Source organism: Achroia grisella, unplaced genomic scaffold (genome assembly GCF_030625045.1).
Source record: "Achroia grisella isolate CSIRO2021 unplaced genomic scaffold, CSIRO_AGI_Agris_v1 utg474, whole genome shotgun sequence".
NCBI classification, from domain to species: domain Eukaryota; kingdom Metazoa; phylum Arthropoda; class Insecta; order Lepidoptera; family Pyralidae; genus Achroia; species Achroia grisella.
This window is the reverse complement of record NW_026712878.1, coordinates 2,546,120-2,553,935: the sequence shown is the minus strand read 5'-3', so window position 1 is coordinate 2,553,935 and position 7,816 is coordinate 2,546,120.

Below are 7,816 nucleotides of genomic sequence, written 5' to 3'. Positions count from 1 at the left end.
TCTTTAATTTTATTATTCAATTACGTATCAATTTCGAATCTTGGTAGTAGTTAAAATTTTTGACTTTGTACATAGTACCTTTGTTAAAAAGATACTTATTATAATATAATATATTATATATTTGAATTATATCGGACAGTATGTTATAATTGTGACTATTGTTTCAACTTTAGTTGAATGAAAGCTAACCTAACCAAGCCTGTGTTTTTCCTGTTTTTCAATATTCAAAATCAAAATTATTCAATGATATGTGTCATTTCCCAACACTTATACAACAATAAAAGGCACTCGTAATTTTCGGCCAATATTCAACATTTATTTACGACTAGCTGTACTCGCGACTTCGTCCACGTGGAATTTAACTGTATTTTTCTCAAATAAAAGTAGCCTAAGTTACTCCTTATTACATCAGCTACCTGCCAAAAAAAGTCCCCTTCGAAATCGGTCCAGCCATTTCAGATATTAACCGGAATAAATAGACATACAGACAGAAAAACAAAAATTGAAAAAAAAAATGTTATTTTGATGTATGTACCGTATTTATATTCATATGCATGTAGTAAAAAACGGTTATTTTAATATTACAAACAGACACTCTAATTTTATTTATATGTATAGATTCAAATCACTACTTCAGCTTCAATACATTTATGACTTTTTTTATGCCAACATGATGACAAACAATATATATTTTTTCTAACACTTTCTTTCTTGAAATATTGCCAGTGATTCAGTAACTGTCATACCTCTGCAGAAAGAAATGAATCGATTTACGCTTGATCAACATTGGGAAATATTGAAAACTTATATCCAAAGTGCTATGTAGCCCCAATGGTATGAGTTATGGAAAGAAGTTTTTGCTCGAAAATTCTTTATTCTTACGAGATCGGTTATTTTGTATCAGGTGTTTAGAAAACAAAAAAAAATGTTATTCTTAAAGACTTCCGTGTATTTATAATAAAATAGTATATATATAATAAATTTAATCGTAATTATATATATTTTTAATAATTGATATATATATACATATAATCTATACATCTGTACATATAAATAAAATTGGAGTGTCTGTTTGTAACATTGAGATAACTGTCTTTTACTACATGCATATGAATATAAATACTGTACATATACCAAATAACCACTTTTTACAATTTTTGTCTGTCTGTCTGTTTGTTCTGGGTAATCTCTGAAATGGCTGGACCGATTTTGACGGGACTTTTATTGGCAGGTAGCTGATGTAATAGGGAATAAATTAAGCTACTTTTATTTTAGAAAAATAATGTTAAGTTCTACGCGGACAAAGCCGCGGGTGCAGCTATCAATATAACACAAGTGTAAAAAAACAAAAAAGACAAACGTACAGTCTTTCGAACACAACGTTCTCTATTTGAAAATTATGAAATAAATCACTAAAATTAAAGATAATATATATTATTTTTCGTCTGCAACAGGTATAATTCTAGTCTTTTGGAATTAAACGGGAACACGGAAAATAATTGGCGAAGACGCGGTTAATAGCTACCTAGTTAGATATTTATAATTGCAAAGTCATTTCAATTAGTAAAATCCATTAGCGGCTCAAGGCAGAAATGCCGAAAGCTCTACTAAACGCGAACTCTAAAATGAAAGGCAATACAGCCTTTTATGAGACTGTTTTAATCTATTAACATGTTATTCTGTGTTAAGTTTATTAAAAAAACAATATTAATGTATAATACACCTAATAGATATCTTACATAGAACATAATATAAACTGAATGTTCTAGGGGACACCGTTTTTAAGAAAATGTTTTTAATTCCCTAATAAGTAATTCGGTGTTAAGTTTATTAAAAACAATATTAATGTAATCAATAATACACCTAATATACTTCTTAGATAGAACATGATTTAAACTGAATGTTCTAGAAGGTGTTAATGTGTTAACAAGTTTGAAATTGGAATTGTAAACAAGCTGATGGTAAGTGGTAACCGTCGCTTGTATGAGCAGCACAACTGCCATCACAGGATACCTCTAATTCATTGCTATTTCGAGAGACCAAGATATTATTATTAATAATAACTGTAATTTCATTATACAAAATATATTTGTATCCGGCCACCTTGTATGAAAACAAGGTATCTTAATTTTTTTTTATACTGCGATGGCGGCAAACAAGTATACGGCCCATATGATGGTAAACGGTTACCGCAGCCTAAGTACAGGTCAGGTCAGGGGTGCCACGTGCACGTTGCCGACCCTTAAGAAACCTTAATATAACCTTCATGAAAAACCCCGATTTGTAGTTTCTCGAGAAAATAGTTGTGGTGTAGTAGTAAGTAAGGCGTGTAGTAATCTAAGTGTAAATATTGCACATGCCGTGTACTCTGTTTGAAAACTTTAATTATATTCATATTATTATTTTAAATATTTAACTAATAAACTGCTAGTATATATAATCTGAAAGTTGTTTTAAAATAAATATATTCATCAATAGTCAAATTTACAGTCCTACATCAATTTGAAATATAAATTTGTTATAACTTTTTGTAGAGATTTAACGTAGTTTTTCCAATATTTGCTTTTTAAATATCAAAAATATATTAGTTTATTTAATTTGCATCGGCTACAAGGCAGTAATAAAATTTAATTGATTTAATATTAAGAGGACGCTGAGTTCTTATTTAATTAGTTTATATTTATTATTTTTTTATTTCAGGTTGAAGGAAGACAAAACAGCGATTGGCAGAACAGTTTTGATAGGTCTGCGGCTGAGGTGGGTATTACCATTTGTAAATGTATAATTAACAGCTTCACGACTATTATCCCAGATGTGGTAGGCATAGGCATTACCATTTCTGACATTGTCGTCGTCGTGACGAATCCAGTATTCTGACTAAGCCAAAATTTCAAATTAGTAGATCAGAATGAAATAATTTCTGCCATATGTCAAAGTAACAAAAAGTGTTAATTATTATTTCTTTCTACTATATTTTGGGCCATCACATTTATAATTATTTAGGGATATACTGGGGGAAAGGGATTGTTATTAATTGTAATGTAGACTAAAGACCCCATAGCTAGCAAGTTACCATCGGCCAACGATACAACAGTACCTGCTCCACTCGGTTCCGCTCCGGAAAATTGTTGTAAATGTTGGACATATTACTAGATTAGAAATTGAGGGGGGATGTTGGACGTAAAACTTCTTTGTCATATTGACATATATTATTTGTATATAAAAAGAGAAGACATATTAATAAAAAAGACGATTGCGAATAAAATGGTGTTTCCTTATTTGCCCTCTGCATAAATAAAATAGTAAAAAGTGAAAATTTGTGTTAAATTCTGGATGAATTTGTCATGATGGGTTGACTAACCTGACCTCATGTTCATCTTAAACCGTCAGCGCAGGCGGGGGCACATTCCAATATAACAATTGAACATAATAGTTCTGGACAGATTTTTATTAAAGTCACTTCTATTAAATTAAAGTTAAAGTTGATCTCTTTACAGTTTAATGGAATTCAATCGGTTGATTACGGAAATCCCTATCACCCACAATTGATGGAATCAAATAATAACATAAAGAAACATAGATATAAAAAGAAGTTAGTTAAGAAAAAACGGAAAATGAAAATAGAAGAGAACAAAGAAAAAAACAGTCGGGAGTCTGAAGAGGAGACGCGTAGTGGAATGAGAAAGAAATATAAGAAGAAGAGAGACAAACATAAATTTTCTCTAAGAAATAATAAAACATCGGAGTCACAGGAAATAGTAGAAAGGAAACCTATGGATATAATTGTACATATAAAAATGAATGAATAAATGTTTTATTTTATTTTATCCGACTCTAAAAAGGGAAGGTTGTTGAATGTTTATATCTGAATCAATAGAACTAATTTTCCAGGTGTGAACTCTCTGTTCCTGTTGTACAATATTTAGTTAATTTAGCACCTATTTAGATGATACTGTTTTCAATTTATATTTTTATGCTGATTGCAGTACCTGGGTTTTTTTTTGTAGAATCAAATATACGTAAGGACTTGTAAATTAGTAGTAGTTTATAAATCTTATATAATTATCTAATATAGACTTACAAATAAAATTGAGGAATGTAATCTATACGTATAAATAAAATTGAAGTGTCTGTTTGTCATATTGTTGTGTTTTTTACTACATGCATATGAATATAAATACGGTATTTACCTACACCAAAATAACATTTTTTACATTTGTTGTCTGTCTGTCTGTTTGTTCCGACTAATTTCTGAAATGGCTGGACCGATTTTGACGAGACTTTTATTGGCAGGTAGCTGATGTAATAAGGAGTAACTTAGGCTGCTTTTATTTAAGAAAAATTATCTAATTAACTTTTTTGTCAAATTCCACGCGGACGAAGTGGCGGGTACAGTAAATTATAAATATAACAAGATTTTCTTATACATACAAATAAATAAAATTGTAGTGTCAGTTTGTAATTTCAAATTAACAGCTTTTCAAACGTACGGTACTTAAATCAAAAATATTCTTACTAATCTCTAAAACATCTGAACTGATTTTGTCTGTCGTTCAAGGATAGCTGATGTTATAAGGAATAACTTAGGCTACTTTTATGCTAGAAAATTTATTTATCTAATTAAAAAGTTAAATTCGACGCGGACGTAGTTGCGGGTAATAGATAATCTATATTCTAAGTAATAATTAATATAATTAAGAAACACAAAAAAAAATCACTGAACTGAGATTTTTTATAATCTTAGTTTATAGAAGTTTAAGATGATTTATACTAAGCAACATATTTGAAATTCGAACCTATAAACCATTAATGACTGCATTAGTTCGCTCTTAGTGCAAGAACATGAACTCTGTGTGTTATTAGTAGATTGAAATTAGTCCGTGAAAATCAAGGAGTTATTCGACTAATGAATTTATAGTCCCCTAGTAATGGAGGTAGAGGTTAAAGGATTCCTAATGGACATATATGATTAACATCAGTTCATAAAAGTAGATGTTAAAATTATTATTATATTTGATAGCCTCGGTGGTCTAGTGGTTTAGCACACCGCTTTAATATCCGATGGTCGCGAGTTCTATTCCTCGCACGGTACAAAAATTTGTATTCATGAGTACGATTGTTTGTATCGGTCTGGGTGTTTTCTATGTATTGTATGTATTTATTTATAAAAAATGCATCCATGTATTTATATCAGTTGTCTAGTACCCATAACACAAGCTCTGCTTCGCTTGAGACTAGATGGCACTGTGTAAATTGTCTAGGGATAATATTATATTATATTAAAAAAACGGACGTTAATAAATAATACTATTTATTTATTGAATAAAAATGATCAATTTTATTTACGGTTTTATAGTCGTTACTTGCGTAGTCGTCGAATTAATCATATATTTTATTATTTTTCTAGATTTCTTCTTGTGCAGCTGTTTCCTTAGTTTCATTTTTAGTCGTCGGATCATTTTGGATATTGTAGTATTTTTTCTTTCACCTTTCGTCATTGAATATTTGTTGATTTCTTTAACCAAATGTTCCAGAACGCTTTCAGTTACTGCTTCCACATGACGGGCATTCTGAAATTTTAATTGGTATTTTTTATAACTATTATAATTGTAACTGGAGTGACAAACAAGCTGAGTCAGCTTGCTTGACCCCTTCACGCGTGATCACAGTAGAAGAGTGCTTTCCTGCTCTTTAACTTTACTTCCATATCTAACTCATCAATCAAAACACAGCGGGGGAATGGTATTGTTAGTAAGGTGGACTAATAACCCCATATTGGACCCCATGGACCAATGACCCCCCCCCCTATCTCAAGCAATGTACCATGTCAACTTGTCCTCCAACTCCATGGTGGGAACTGGAAACTATCGTGATAATATATGTATATAAGATAACCGTTGGCCATGAATTTATATTCATGGCCAATCTACAACGGTAGGCTTACTGATCTGATCTCATGCTCATCTTATCATCCTCTACAGGTAAAGCGCCAGCGTAAACCGTTAGCGCAGGTGGGTGCACCATTATATTATTTATATACTCTATTATTTATCATAAATTTAAAAAAAATGAAGCACAATTTACAAAACAACCTATATGGTCAACCTGCACAACCTGCTTAAAAAACTGTTCTCAACTAATTAAAGATATTAACATTTCAATATACTTTAACGACTGTTATTCGGTATAATATGTCATAAGGGTTGTTAAATGTCGGCGTTTTAATGCAGATTTACTCAGAAATATAGGCCTAAGTGCCTGAAATAGAGGCACAGGTAGACGACTTTGTACAAAGTCAACGTCGATAGTTCCCAGGAATGGCGTCTCCACGATTTAAAACACCATTCATTCATCAACATCTACACCGTTACCATATTCCATCCTGTAGGCTATCATATTGTTTCCTGTTTCATGTTATATAAAAATCTGCACTTTTAATAATAATATATGTACTAAAATCTTTATTTCACTACTAGATACCTAGTATTCATATATGAAAATAAATTTTCTTTATCCGGTAGTATGATCAACAACGTTGTAATAGAGGAACTTACCCTTTGTTTTTTATTATAATAGCCATCCATTTCATGTTCATGTGACAAATGTTTGCCATTAGATAAGTAGGTCTGGAAAAAGAATAAAATATATTTCTATGTTTATTTCTCTACGACCTTACGGTTTTTATACAAAAGAAAATTGACTGTCAAATTCCTCATTCATCAAACAAATAATTTTTGGCTTACTTATTCAGAAAATTCTTCATGAACAACGCCAGAGATGAACGCGGGAAGTGTAACTGTAGATAATAATACCATTTGCTGCGTAGTATAACCACAGAATGCTTCGTGTAACTATTTATCAATAAATCATTTTAAATTTTAATAGGTTTCTAGGAACTCTTCCGACGCTGATGGTAGTAGTTGACCTTTATAGCTTCGCCGAATTATAGATGTGTCTACATTTATAGAAAAAAGTAGAGATGGTGGTAGTGAATTTACTACGGTGGGCTAATTGACATGACCTCATCTTATCATTCTCTCTGATACCCCACCAGAGTAAACCATTAGCGCAGGCGGGAGCACCATTCCATTATTATCCATAAGAAATAAGTCATACAAAACTTATTATCTCGTAATTAAGTCTAAAACCATCTATCATATTTTTAATATCTCATTTATATTTAAACTAGCTTTTGCCTGCAACTTCGCTCACGTTAATTTATCCCCTTAGGGGTGGAATTTATGAAAATCCTTTCTTAGGGGATGCCTACGTCATAGTACATAGCTTAATGCATGCAAAGTCTCAGCCCGATCGGTTTTAAATTAACAAAGTTTCATACACATTTTCATCCCCTATTTTATCCTCTTGGGGGTAAAATTAATCAAAATCCTTTCTTAGCGGATGCCTACGTCATAACATCTACCTTCATGCCAAATTTCAGCCCGATCCGTCCAGTGGTTTGGGCTGTGCATTGATAGGTCACAACGTCAGTCACCTTTGAGTTATATATATTTAGATTAATAAATAAACATGATTATTTGCTCATTTATAATATAACTAAATACCTGTTTAAAGTGTAAACCTTTTAAATAAAAACTCGGCAAGGAAACAATCACGAGAAATAGCGAACAGACCTGAATAACACAGACCATTTTTACATACAATAGAGTCGATATATATTATTTTTATTTGTTTATTAAAGTTTAAATACTTCTAGCCCGAGGCCGGACGAGTTAATCGTTATGAATAAAGTGTTACATACTTGCATGTTATGGTTCCCAGGTCATTGTTGTTATAACTGAAAAGGTTAAGTTTA